The sequence below is a fragment of the Bison bison genome, unplaced genomic scaffold (genome assembly GCF_000754665.1).
Source record: "Bison bison bison isolate TAMUID 2011002044 unplaced genomic scaffold, Bison_UMD1.0 scf7180017864215, whole genome shotgun sequence".
Classification (NCBI taxonomy): Eukaryota; Metazoa; Chordata; class Mammalia; order Artiodactyla; family Bovidae; genus Bison; species Bison bison.
This window is the reverse complement of record NW_011494787.1, coordinates 3,959,404-3,973,981: the sequence shown is the minus strand read 5'-3', so window position 1 is coordinate 3,973,981 and position 14,578 is coordinate 3,959,404.

The window sequence follows — 14,578 nt, the reverse complement described above, 5'->3', positions numbered from 1 at the left end:
CCTGCTTATTTAACTTATATGCAGAGTATATCATGAGAAACGCTGGGCTGGAAGAAGCACAAGCTGGAATCAAGATTGCCAGGAGAAATATCAATCACCTCAGATATGCAGATGACACCACCCTTATGGCAGAAAGTGAAGAGGAACTCAAAAGCCTCTTGATGAAGGTAAAAGAGGAGAGTGAAAAAGTTGGCTTAAAGCTCAACATTCGTAAAACAAAGATGATGGCATCTGGTCCCATCACTTTATGGAAAATAGATGGGGAAACAGTGGAAACAGTGTCAGACTTTATTTTTCTGGACTCCAAAATCACTGCAGATGGTGACTGCAGCCATGAAATTAAAAGACGCTTACTCCTTGGAAGAAAAGTTATGACCAACCTAGATAGCATACTGAAAAGCAGAGACATTACTTTGCCAACAAAGTCCATCTAATCAAGGGTATGGTTTTTCCAGTGGTCATGTATGGATGTGAGAGTTGGACTGTGTAGAAGGCTGAGCGCCGAAGAATTGATGCTTTTGAACTGTGGTGTTGGAGAAGACTCTTGAGAGTCCCTTGGACTGCAAGGAAATCCAACCAGTCCATTCTGAAGGAGATCAGCCACCTCATGTGAAGAGTTGAGTCATTGGAAAAGACTCTGATGCTGGCACGGGTTGGGGGCAAGAGGAGAAGGGGACGACAGAGGATGAGATGGCTGGATGGCATCACTGACTTGATGGATGTGAGTCTCAGTGAACTCTGGGAGTTGGTGATGGACAGAGAGGCCTGGCATGCTGCGATACATGGGGTCACAATGAGTCAGAAACAACTGAGCGACTGAACTGAACTATTAAGTAAACTTCACACTTCATTTGGACTTCACCAGTTTTTCCAGTAGTATCCTTTTCTCCATTCCAGGATTCAAATCAGGATGCCATTTTTGCATTTAATTATGCCTCCATAGTCTCTTCTGGTGACACCCACTTAGTCTTTCCTTGTTTCCCATGACCTTGGCCATTTTGAGAAATACAGTCATGTACTTTTTAAATTAATTTTTTTGGAGTATAGTTGATTCACAATGTTGTGCTAATTTCAGGTCTACAGCAAAGTTAGTCAGTATGTATGTGTGTATATATATATATCAAGTTCAGTTCCCTGTGGTATACAGTACGCTCTTATTAGTTATTTATTTTATATACAGTAGTATGTACTGTCAATCCCAATCTCCCAATTTATCTCCCCCTCCTTCCTCCTTGGTAACCATAATTTTGCTTTCTACATCTGTGACTCTGTTTCTGTTTTGTAAATAGGTTCATTTGTACCGATTGTTTTTTTTTTAAGATTCTACATATTAGCAGTATCATATAATATTTGCCTTTCTCTGTTGGCTTACTTCACCAAGTCTGACAATCTCTAGTTCCATTCATGACACTGCAAATGGCATTATTTCCTTTTTTTCTGCTGAGTAATATTCCATTGTGTGTGTGTATGTATGCATGTATATCACATGTATATGTATGTATATACATATGTACATTACATCTACTTCATCCATTCATTTGTCAGTGGATATTTAGGTTGCCTCCATATGTTGGCTATTGTAAATAGTGCTAATATGAAGACTAGGGTGCATGTATCTTTTTGAATTAGAGTCTTCTCTGGATATATGCCCAGGAGTGGGATGGATGGACCATATGATAACTCTATTTTTAGCTTTTTAGATGACCTCTATACTATTTTCCATAGTGATTACACCAAACATATTCCCACCAACAGTGTAGGAATGTTCCCTTTCCTCCACACCCTCTTCAACATTTATTATTTGTACTGGTCATGTATTTTGTAGAATATTCCTCAGTTTAACAGATGTTCTGTCATGATCAGGCTGGTATTTTGGATTTTGGGAAAGAATAGCACAGATGCCAAGTATTGCATCATAGAAGAAGGTCTATGGACATCAACATGATTTATTAGTGTTTATAATTCACCTTGCTCACTCAGTGAAGGTGAGACCTGCCAGGTTTCTCCACTGTAAATTTCCTATTTTCTCCTTCTCATACTCTCTTCTTTGGAAGCAAGTCATCACATCCAACACCCACTCAAGAGGGAGGAAGAGAGTTAAGCTTTATCTCCTGGAGAAGGAGAATCTACTTACTGCATTTAGAGTTCTTCTTCCAGGAAGATTTGCATCTTCTCTCACATGTATTTATTTATTCAATCTTTTCCCTCACTTATTTTAAATAAACGTGTTCTCTTAGCTGCTTCTCTCTCTATTGGGTTTCATGTCAAAGTATAACAAGCTCATTAACTCAAGCTGTGTAGCAAAGACACACCAGACCTCTTCAGAAGACACATGCTCGTCCTTCAAGAAGCACTGTGCAGCTTATTAAATTTGTAATTATACTTTTCAAATGCTTTTCTTGCTCTTTCGAATGTAAAGTTTATTTTCCTGCAGTTGTTTGTGTGCACTCCAGACATTTCTTTTCCTGTAATATTAGGTCTATCTCTGATGCAGTTAATTTTTTTCCTACAGATTATGCAGGTTATAGAATTAGTCTAAGACATGTAAACTCAGACAATGTCTCCACAAGTTTTTAAGAACAGCTGAGAAAGAAAACTGTAACATTAGGATCATTCAATTCAGCAGTTGTTTGGTTCCCATAACAGCAAACAAAGGATTTGACTGACTTTCTCTAAACTAATCGTGTTTCAATTTGGACCTACAATCCCTTTTACCATGTGAAAGTCCATGTGAAAAAAAAAAAAAAAAAGAACTTACTCACCTCACCCTCACCTCCCTACATAGTCTCCTTTCCACCTAACCCTTCCCCAAGGGGAAAAAAAATTCCTTTAAACTTCTAAATTTCATCCTGAAATAGCCTCTGAAGAGCATAGGGGTTTGTATTTTAAATTTGGTTTATCTGAGTCTTAATCAACTGGCTTCCTGAATGAGCCACACCAAATTCCTTGTGTCCTATGCCAGGCTCCTGTGAGTCACAAGTCCAGTCCTGTTTTCTTACCAGCTTTTCCAGGGAAGAGCAACATGAGACCCATGGGACCTGCATTCCAGCTCCAAAAAAGGGTTCTGCCAACAAGGCATCGATTTCAAATATAGGTAAAGGCATCCCCTTGGTGTGTCATATTAAAGGAATATTACCAATGCTAATATGTGTTGTAAGTCAGCCATTCCCTCATTCTGTTGATAATAAGAGCTTAAAGGAGGAACAAGGAGGCATATTCCTGGAAGATGCCCATCCGGTTCTTGGTACCCATCTGGACCTGCTGAGGATACAGAGGATGTAGATCCTTTTATTCCCCTCCCTACCCACTGATGTTCTTTCTGCCAAGAACCCCTTCTTTCTTCTCTTCTCAATCTCCTTCATCTTTCAAGGCCAAAAAACACTGGATCTTCTTGCAAAGTTTTCCATAGCTCATGGATTTCTATTCTTTAGAAGTTCCGAGTGTCTAAACATATGCCCTTTTTATTATATACTATCATGTTGCTCTTTCACATGTATTTTTTTCATTTCAATCCAGCAATTTGAGATTTAAAATAAAAAAGTCTTCCATATTTTATCAATTCTTTCTACTAGAATGTAAACAACATGAAGAGTCTTAAGATGTCTTTACTGCTGTGCTGGTTGCAATTCCCAGAGGACCTAGAAAATAACATGAGCTCAATAAAAATTTTTGCAAGAGAAAAAAAATGAAAGAATCCTCACAGTGCCTAGCGTATCTCCTGCACCCTGTAGTCTACTGACTAATTAACTCAGACCTATTCTCAAGAGGCTTAAGACCTACAGTAACCATAAGAGGTCCATCTCGAATGTCTTTCCAGTAACAGGTAACTGAAAATGTTTTAAGTTTACAGAGCCATTGAAATCTCCCTCTCCCAAAATGCTTTCTTATCTTATTCTTTGAGCAATTCCATGTTATAGGTTTAGTGACATCTTTTTAGCATTCTACCCTGGGAAAATATAATTGAACAACCCTCAGTATTTTTGATCCATTAGCACCAACAACATCAAGCATTAACCTTGAAAAGACTGGCTGAATAGTGAAGTTAATTTCTATATCTTTTCTTCTGTAATCTCAAAATGTGAAATCATGACAACAACAAAATCAGAAATCTTTCTCAAGTGCATTTTTAGTTTCCTGAAATTAAAACACAAGCATTTTTCTCTACATAAATTTTGTTTATCCTACTACACAAATCTCGACTTGTTACCTGTTGGCGACTTTTTGTCGAGCTTACTTCGTTTGCTGGGTTTTTTTGTTGGAGCCTTGTTCAAGCCTTCCTATCTCCAGATGATACAAGCATGGTCATTTGGTGGTGGTGTTTAGTCACTAAGTCGTGTCCGACTCTCTGCAACAACATGGACTGCAGCATGGCAGGCTTCCCTGTCCATCACCATCTCCCAGAATTTCTTCAAACTCATGTCCACCGAGTCAGTGATTCATATCTCCAGATGATCGAAGCATGGTCATTTGGTAAACATTCAAAATTTTTCATTTATTTAAGTATACTTATATATTTATACTTTTAACCTGGCAAATGATGCTAAAGTGTAACAAAACTTCAAAGATATGTACCATATATTGCTACAGATACACAGTGATCTTCCCAAAATCTGCTTTCCCGGTCAAAAAATGATGGTGACAATTTCCCGTTCAATCCTTCTGCAGCTAAAGAAAACCAAAAAAAAAAAAGAGAGAGAGAGAGAGAGAATGTTTAATAGTTTATATAAAATTTGATCTGGTCAAAAGTTACCTTCAAGTTTGTATTCTCAAAGGTAATTTGGTGACAGTTGATCATGGCATCTGGTCCTATCACTTCATGGGAAATAGATGGGGAAACAGTGGAAACAGTGTCAGACTTTATTTTTCTGGGCTCCAAAATCACTGCAGATGGTGACTGCACCCATGAAATTAAAAGACGCTTACTCCTTGGACAGAAAGTTATGACCAACCTAGATAGCATATTCAAAAGTAGAGACGTTACTTTGTCAACAAAGGTCTGTCTAGTCAAGGCTATGGTTTTTCCTGTGGTCATGTATGGATGTAAGAGTTGGACTGTGAAGAAGGCTGAGCACCAAAGAATTGATGCTTTTGAACTGTGATGTTGGAGAAGACTCTTGAGAGTCCCTTGGACTGCAAGGAGATCCAACTAGTCCATTCTGAAGGAGATCAGCCCTAGGATTTCTTTGGAAGGAATGATGCTAAAGCTGAAACTCCAGTACTTTGGCCACCTCATGCGAAGAGTTGAGTCATTGGAAAAGACTCTGATGCTGGGAGGGATTGGGGGCAGGAGGAGAAGGGGACGACAGAGGATGAGATGGCTGGATGGCATCACTGACTCGATGGACGTGAGTCTGAGTGAACTCCGGGAGTTGGTGATGGACAGGGAGGCCTGGCGTGCTGCGATTCATGGGGTCACGAAGAGTTGGACACGACTGAGCGACTGAACTGAACTGAACTGAATCAATCTGCTAAGGTTTTGGCTGTGTGTTTGTACATATGTATTTATAAAAATACATACCCATAAATGCTTTATTGCATTTCCTTATTTGAGATTGTAGTTTATCGCTTGAATTTCTCATCTGTCCTTTCTCATTTCTTTTTAGCCTTCCCTTTTATCCTCTTCACCGATCTTATTCCCTTGTCCCCCTACCTTTCTCCACTCCTAGATTCCAAGGATCTGGGACTTGTACCTTTACTGATTTGCCTAAACCCCCATTTTAAATACATGTGTATGACATGAGGAGGATCTCCCAGCCCTGTCCTATCACCACAAATTCATCAGAAGAGCCTGCTGAACCTGAGGAGATCAGAGTCAGAGTATGAACATTTCAATGGATAATAGTGGTCAAGCCACTAGGATCTACCTCTTTCAGAACCAGTTAAAGGACCAGGCAGCAGGCAAGACAGGGCAGAGGCAAGATCCCTGAAGGGAGGCAGAAACCTAACTACGAACCTTCCATGCTGTCATGGGTCTATCTGGGTCCCCCCGATTCAAAATTTCTCCCTATTACCCTATCCATGGACAATAAATTCAGATTCCAGGGCTAAATACATTTCTCTTTGTGAAAAAAAATTAACCTCTCCCCCACCCCAGTGAATACAAATTAGTTGGGTGAGCATTCTGGAGTTTGAATTTCTCTCTGCTGAGACCAGAAAGCCTTTTCAGACTCAGCACTGACCCTTAGGATGAAGCTTATGGTCAGTCCTTCATATTCAGAGTTTCTCACATGCTGTCCCCTCCTCTCTGCCAATCTATTTGGTGACAACTAACCCTGGGTGCAGAGGAGGGGTGCGGGGGCGGGGGCAGGGAGGTAAGGAGTGTGAGGGAGCCAAGGCAGGACTTTCATTTTCAAAGCATAAAAGATGAACTTTAGGCTGCCAAATCCCACAACCTAATTGAAGCTCTGTCCTGGTTTGAGCTATTACTCAATGTTCTATGCTTTCATATTTTAAGAAAAGTTTATTATGACAAGTCAATGACAGCACTTTTAGTAGGTCAATAAATCATGGACGTATCATATCACAGAGATGACAGCTATGTAAAGCATCACAGGGAACTTGATATTATTTCAACAAAATAGCAACTAGAGCCTCTTGGCACTTACCGTAATTTTAAGTCAAGGTTTAAAAATATATTATTATTAATATTACTGAATGGGAAATTTTCTTGGATGTGGTACTGAGAAACAAAATAACTCATCACAAAGTTTTGTGTGAGAAGGAATAACATATTAAGTGGGGGAGATTTCCAAAATGTTTCTTCTTGTATAGATGTGCTGGTTGCTGCTAAGTTGCTTCAGTCGTGTCCGACTCTGTGTGACCCCATAGACGGCAGCCCACCAGGCTCCACCGTCCCTGGGATTCTCCAGGTAAGAACACTGGAGTGGGTTGTCATTTCCTTCTCCAATGCATGAAAGTGAAAAGTGAAAGTGAAGTCACGCAGTCATGTCCGACTCTTTGCGACCCCATGGACTGCAGCCTACCAGGCTCCTCCGTCCATGGGATTTTCTAGGCAAGAGTACTGGAGTGGGGTGCCATTGCCTTCTCCCGATGCGCTGGTTATATTCTATAATTTGCTAATATCAGGGTGGGGGAGGGGAGAAACTCAAACCAGATGAAAAACAGGTTAAGAAGATTGTCAAGAGCTTTCCTTCATGGTCTCTTTCTAAGCATATGGTAAAAGAAGAGATGATAATTTTTTAATAAGCTTTAGATCATAGCAGAGTAGAGACGGGAGGTTGACCCAACCCTCTTTTCTTACTTTCAGGCTGGAAACTTCGAAGAAGCTGTCAGAGCTGGGGTGACAGCTGTTAGCATGAAGGGTGCAAAGGCAACAATTTACTCCTCCTTCCAAACTGTGAACATCATCCTGTGCCAACATGTTCTCTGTTCTTTAAGGGGAGAGGGCAGTGGAATGGCAGGATTAAGAAAGTTTAATAAACCCTGATATTTGGGTAGGACTTTCCCATTTTCAAAATGCTTTCACATATTTGATTTGATTTGATTTGATTCTTAAATCAACTTTATATAGGAAGCAATTTGGGCTCAGCTGTAATTCTTTTCACAAAAGGTAGAGCAAAGTAAGTGACTTTCCCCAAACTACCTCACTGCCCATGAGAAGGGGACAATGCCCAGTCTCCCCAGCGTCAGTTCACTGCTTTTCCCACTGTATATGTTTATCCTGTTTTCCATCTGGTTTGGGTTTCTCTCCCTTCCCCACTCTGATATTACTAAGCAATGAACCAGAACCAGAGCATCAATATGAGAAGCTGCATTTGCAATGCCTTCCCCACTTAATGTTACATTCCCTCTTACATCCAACTTTGCGACAAGTTGTTTGTTTCAGCATCCCATCCAAGACTATGCTAGTCTCAGGTCACTATTTCTTTTAACTACTATTAACCTGGTAACACTGAGATTCAGTGATTACAGCGGCCAGCGTTCCATTAATGCCTAGAGGGAGAAGTAGACCCTCACATTCCTCCTCCCCAATCCTGGCCTCAGAGCTGGATCTTTTGCTCCAGCTTTTAACCCAGTGGAAGGTGTCCCACATGAAAGAGGGCATGGTGTCCAGAATAACATCTTGGCTGGGGCAAAGAAAGGCCTGCCTTCCCTTGGCTCTGGAAGTTACTAAGAAAGTATTCAAGGAGAGCTTTGTCATTCAAGTTACTCTGTTGCTGTTCAGTCACTCAGTCATGTCTGACTCTTTGTGACTCCATTGACCCCAACACACCTGACTTTCCTGTCCTTCACCATCTCCCAGAGCTTGCTCAAAGTCATGTCCATTGAGTTGATTATGCCATCCAACCATCTCATCATCTGCCATCCCCTTCTCCTCCTGCCTTCAATCTTTCCCAGCATCAGGGTCTTTTCAAATGAGTCAGTTCTTTGCATCAGGTGGCCAAAGTATTGGAGTTTCAGCTTCAACATCAGTCTTTCCAATGAATATTCAGGACTGATTTCCTTTAGGATGGACTGGTTTGATCTCCTTGCTGTCCAAGGGACTCTCAAGAGTCTTCTCCAACACCAGAGTTGAAAAGCATCAGTTCTTTGACATTCAGCTTTCTTTATAATTCAACTCTCACACCCATACATGACTACTGGAAAAACCATGGCTTTGACTAGATGGGCCTTTTTGTTGGCAAAGTAATGTCTCTGCTTTGTAATATTCTGTTTAGGTTTGTCATAACTTTTCTTCCAAGGAGCAAATATCTTTTAATTTCATGGCTGCCGTCACTGTCTGCAGTGATTTTGGAGCCCAGGTTACTCTAACAGTCACCAAATTCAGGCAGATCACTGGTTTCTACAACTTAGAAGCAGAGATGCAGAAGGAGGTGTAACAGAATGAAATTTAGGCTGTCAATACACTCTGAGACAAAAACCTCCAATAATCAAAGTCAAGTAAGTCAAGCTGCTGTTCCCTCAAGTTTTTCATTCCCTCAAATTGCTTTCTGTGGCTTCTTTTCCCTTCCAAAACTGCTCTAGAAAATCATTTCATATAAATATATAAATCAATTGTAAACACACATCAGCCTTGAGCTGTCATCATCCGCACCCCTGGAGGCGCTGGCACTTAAGCCCAGCATTCTCCATTCTCTAGAATGTGCCTCCTAAAAACAGCCAGAGAATCCTTTGCTTGATTTCCTTTTGTGGGCCAGGCTTGGGGAACGACCTGAAATGAATTCAGCATATAACTTTCAATAGCCCTGCTGGTCAAATCCGTGTCTGAACAGAAATAAACCCAAATTGGCAGAGAGGTAGGGAGTGTAGCAATGCAATTTCATCATAGCACCATCCTCCCAAGAGATCCGTAAAGAGGCAGCTCTAGGTGAGAAGTGAAGAACCCAGAGAGAAAGAGGCAGCAGGAAGAAGGGACAGGGCACCAACATGCACCAGTGGTTTAAAAATAACCATGTCCCAGCAGGCAGTCTGAGTCCAGCACTGAGGCCACCATGGGACTGTCTGGGATACGACAGCTCTGGTGTGGGCACCACCCCTTGTGCACCATGTCAGCTGCACTATACATTTTCCTTGTCTATTTCTCTGCATGATCCATTTTTCTGTTGGTTTCTCTTTTTGCAAATCTGTGAAATGAAAATGATAACATTGACGTCATAGCCTGTTGATTTCACATGAAGGGTGGGCAGGACACAGCACAGTAAAGAGGAGAAAATGCTTTGAATCCACTCAATATGTTTTTGCTTCTAGTTCTTAATAACTCTGTAACTTTCGTTATGTCACATAAGCTCCTTCAGGCTTAGACTTCTCAAAAGGGGACAAAAATGCCATCTTCATGGGAACAGCGTGTGTGTGTGCATGTGTGTGTGTGTGCTAAGTAACTTCAGTCGTGTCTGACTCTTTGTGACCCCATGAACTGTAGCTTGCCAGGCTTCTCTGTCCATGGGGTTCATCAGGCAAGAATACTGCAGTGGGTTGCCATTCCCTTCTCCAGGGGATCTTCCCAATCCAGAGTTCGAGCCTGCATCTCTTGTATCTCCTGCATTGGCATGTGGGTTCTTTACCACTAGCGCCATGAGAACAGGGAGAAGATAAATAAGATAATGGACATAAAAGTCCTCAGCATAATGCCTAGCTTCTAGTCAGTGCTCAATAAATGCTTAAAAACACAGGCACACTTACATATATTCTATATTTGGTCTGAGACTCCAAATAAAATTGAATATGAAGGAACTTGGAATAAAATAAAATATTCTATTATTTTATAATTCACCATAAGAATAAACATATGCTATTCTTATTAATATTTACACTTTAAAAGTCCAACCATCTTTTAAATGCCTGAGCTTTTAAGCATGTCCAATAGTTTTAATGTTGTCTAATTGAAGCCTATATTATACTTAATTATTGGCCCCAACCTCCTACAGTTTGTGTTAAATATTCACACCCCCAACATGCCCTTCTGGTCAAAAAAATTCTCTTTCTCTTTCCTTGACTTTGGGTTTAGTCATATCATTTGCCTTGGCTTATCGGGGTTTGCTAGAACAACTGAAAATTGGCTTGCTCAGCAAGGTTGCCTTCTCGCGTGTATACTAAGTCACTTCAGTCGTGTCCAACTCTGTGTGACCCTATGGACTGTAGCCCGTCAGACTGTCCATGGGATTCTCCAAGCAAGAATAGAGGAGTGGGTTGCCATGCCCTCCTCCAGGGCATCTTCCCAACCAAAGGATCGAGTCCCATTCTCTTATGTCTCCTGCATTGACAGGCAGGTTCTTTACCACTAGCACCACTTGGAAAGCTTCAAAACAACCTTGGGAATTTATTTCCTTATAATCTCCCACTTAAAGGCCAGTGTATCACTGGATGTAACCTCCCAGGTTTCTCTGTCCATAGAATTCTCCAGGCAAGAATACTGGAGTGGGTAAGCCATTTCCTACTCTAAGGAATCTTCCCAGTCAGGGATTGATGCCAAGTCTCCTGTATTGCAGGTAGATTCTCTTAAGTGTGGCCATAAAAATAGCTTCCTGGAGCTGCAGATCCCAGAATGACAAAAGACACATGAAGCAGACCTGAACCCAGATATAGACTAAGCCACACCCAGCTGAGCCTGGATCAGCCAACCAACACATCTATAAGCAAGAAATGAGCATTTATTTCTACATGCCGCTAGGTTTTGTGGTAGTTTTCTATGAATCATACTGAGGCAATAGCTGACGGGCGAAAACAAAATGGCTCATCATTAGGGGTAGGAAGGGAGAATGCTGGCCTTCCAGATGTGTCTCCCCCACCTGAAACTTCTGCACTGAGTGGCAGGAACAGAAGCCCCTGGAGAAACAGGGTCCTCTGACGCCCTCCTGGCTAAGGGGAGTGGGGAAAGCTGATTTATTTCCTGGTGATTTTCCCACAGCCCTGGACCCATCTCCACCAGTCTGTTCTGTGACTCTTGTCTCCACCTTAGTCATAAAGCATAATATCATGGACTCTGAAGAATCAAGAGACATACAAAACAAATTAAGGCTTTGTGAAAGTAGCTGAGATCCTGTATAATCCTTAAAAATTATGAGTCACTATGCTGTACACTCGAAAGGTACATCATACCATAAATCAACTAAATCTCAATTTTAAAAAAAATAACGGTAGCGGGGATTGAGTGATAAGAGGGACTGAGAAAATGCAAAGACAAAATTGTAAGGGTGACAGAATCTATTTTCAGTTTCACTCCTACCATTCAGGAGCCCAGGATGTCTCTCCATCATACAGCCAAATCTGCCCAGGAAAGAGTCCAGTATCACTTGTTTAAACCTTGGTTAAATGTAAATCTATGTCACTCCTCCTAGGGCTATTTTGTTACCAAGGCTATATTTAGTGGAATAAAATGTTTTTCTGATAAAAAAAAAATCAGGAACTACAATAAGGATGGGGAAGTTATTTACTGATTTTCTTAGAGGAGGAAAGGGAAAATCACCCTAAATCCTGACAGTATGCCACATATAGCCACTTTTGAGAAGATGATCCAAAAATTGAAGGTAATAACACAGCGTTGCATATATCCAAGGTATACTTCAAAGCGTAATAAGTACTTCAGCAATGTATTTCAAAGATGATCATTTTGAAGATGTGTCACTGAAACACAGAAAAAAAAATGGAAGTGATGGCTATCAAACAACTGTAAAAGTCCTTGTACTCTAGAACACCCTGTAAGAGGCTAGGACAGGTAAAAGCTATCATCTTCTGTATCATCTTTAATTCTAGAAGACTTCAGAGAATAGAGCTTTCAGAAGACTGGTGACTGGAAATCTACCAGGCAAGCCTGTTAAATCTAACACCATAAATGCAAATCTATTTAACTAGTGATATTAACCAGCATCTGGCTCTTCCTTTCTGTTGATTTCTAGGGCCATGTCCTATCACACTCAAGGCATTACTGTGATCCAGAGAGAATGAAAAACATTTCTCTTAAGATATATACACTGAAAAAGAGACATCAACAGTTAATTCCTTTATCCCACGGTGATCCAGGAGTGAGGCCCAGAGAACAGCCCATGCCTGCTGATTCCTTTCCACAAGCAGTGGATGTACTAATGACTACGTAAGACCTCACGACTCAAGAAACCTCTCAGTCAACAGTAATCAGTCAAGATCTAAAAAACAGGTATGGACGACAGCTATGGAAAAATGAGTTATACCAAACTGTGTGAAAATGGGCTGGGTCAAAGTAATGATATGGCCAGCTTTGTCCCTGTCCTGAACAGTCTTTGGAATGAAGAATGAATCAATGAATGAGTCAATTTGCACATGAGTGGCTGACTTTGAGGCAAAGCCAAGCATTGCCATTGTGAACAGTGTAGAAAGTAGCCCTGAACCCACTCACACAAGACCCCAGAAACAGAATCCATTTAAATGAAACATGCCTTTTGGTTTTAATGTAATCTTTTATTCATAAGCTACAGAGAAAGAAAGCTTAAGGCTTATATTTATACTAGGATTAATCCTCTGGCTCATGAATTGAAGAAAACAAAATAGGTCAACAACTCAAAATTGCCTTCCTTAAAAAAGAAGCACATGCAGAGGTGGGCGTTGGGCTAGAAAAGTTGTGGTGCTCTATAATGTTGTTGAAAGTCACGTCTCTGTGAGTGGAAGAAACATTCTAGATGTAGAAAGTGAATTTTCATGAAAATATGCACTCCCTGGGGATTTTAACATCTTGGACTTCCCACGCTGTGCTGGGGAAGTGAAAACTTGTGAGGAGCAAAACATCAGGGAATTTTTATTTGCAGCCATAAGTTATCCCATATGGCTGGAGAGTGATTTCTTATACGATGGATAGGAACTTGAATTAACTTGGCTGTTTATTGTAAGAAGAAAGCAGAGATGGGTGGGCTGGCCTTCTGTGTCGTAATAAGGCCTGCTGTAGAGGCAGCAGCAAATCATCTCAAACCACAATAGTCTTTGGTGGCTGAGAAATTATGGCAAGAGTGACAGGAGGATAAAGCAATAGGATGGCAGGGAGAAGGAAAAAATGGAAAAGCAATGTAAGTGATTGCCAGCCAATAGGCAATGCATGGTAATAAATACCAAGACAAGGGAGAAGAAGGAAATGAGGGGAGAGAAAGTAGGTGTTGGGAAGATCATTCAAAGGCAAAGAAGGAGCATTTAGGCAAGATGTAAAATACAGGTGGAGGAGATCCTTTACTATTACAGAGGAAAATCAAGGCAGTGTGAAAAACAAGAAAAAAACAAGCAAAGGTGCAGAATGAACACAAGATAAATTATATAAGACATTGAAACAAATAAGACATTTTTAAGTACATAAAGAACAAGGGGTCAAAGAAATGGCAAAGGAAATTTACTGCCAGAAGAAGCAAAAAAAAAAAATTAAATGAATACTCTGCCTGAGTGTTCACAGAGAACAAGACGGATCCCAGAAACAAGCATAAATTTCCAGAAGAAGCCAAGAAGAAATATTTAAGGATCTCAAGATCAATAGTGGAACCAGTCATGAAGAAATTTCCATGTTCCCAAACCTTAGAAAACTCCAGAGTCAGAAATGACCTCCAGCCCAGGGCCTGAAGGTAAATGGTAGAACTGGTCTCTGGCACCTTCTTGCGGGGCTTTTGCAAAACTAGAAAGGGAAGGGCAAGTGCAGCCTGAGGGAGGCAGTTTGATAGCAACTGGGGATGATCCATGAGCCGTCCTTGGGTGACCATGTGATGAGGCCTAAATGCAGATGGAGGTTGACACCCAACTCCCTCATGACTGGCATTTTCCCTTTGAAAAGCAGTTGTCAGTACGGGCTGGTGTCAGTAGTAAAATGGCTGGTATTTGGACACTCTCCCAAGGCCAGTTGTTGTCACCCCAGCCTTTAGCAATGGCACCAACAAACTGTTGACTAAGTGATCACAGTGCCTTTTGACCCTGAGCTACGAGAAGTTATCTCTGACCTGCTTCCAGGGAGAAAGATCAACAAGACGAGCAAGAGAAAAAAGCAAGGAGTCTCTGGGGAATCCAACTCATGGCTGAGGTTGTGTACTAAACTCACTCTTCACTCATGTCACATTCTCTATCCCAACTCTCTTCATGTCTCACTCTTAAATTTCTTTCATTTTTTTAATTAACTTTT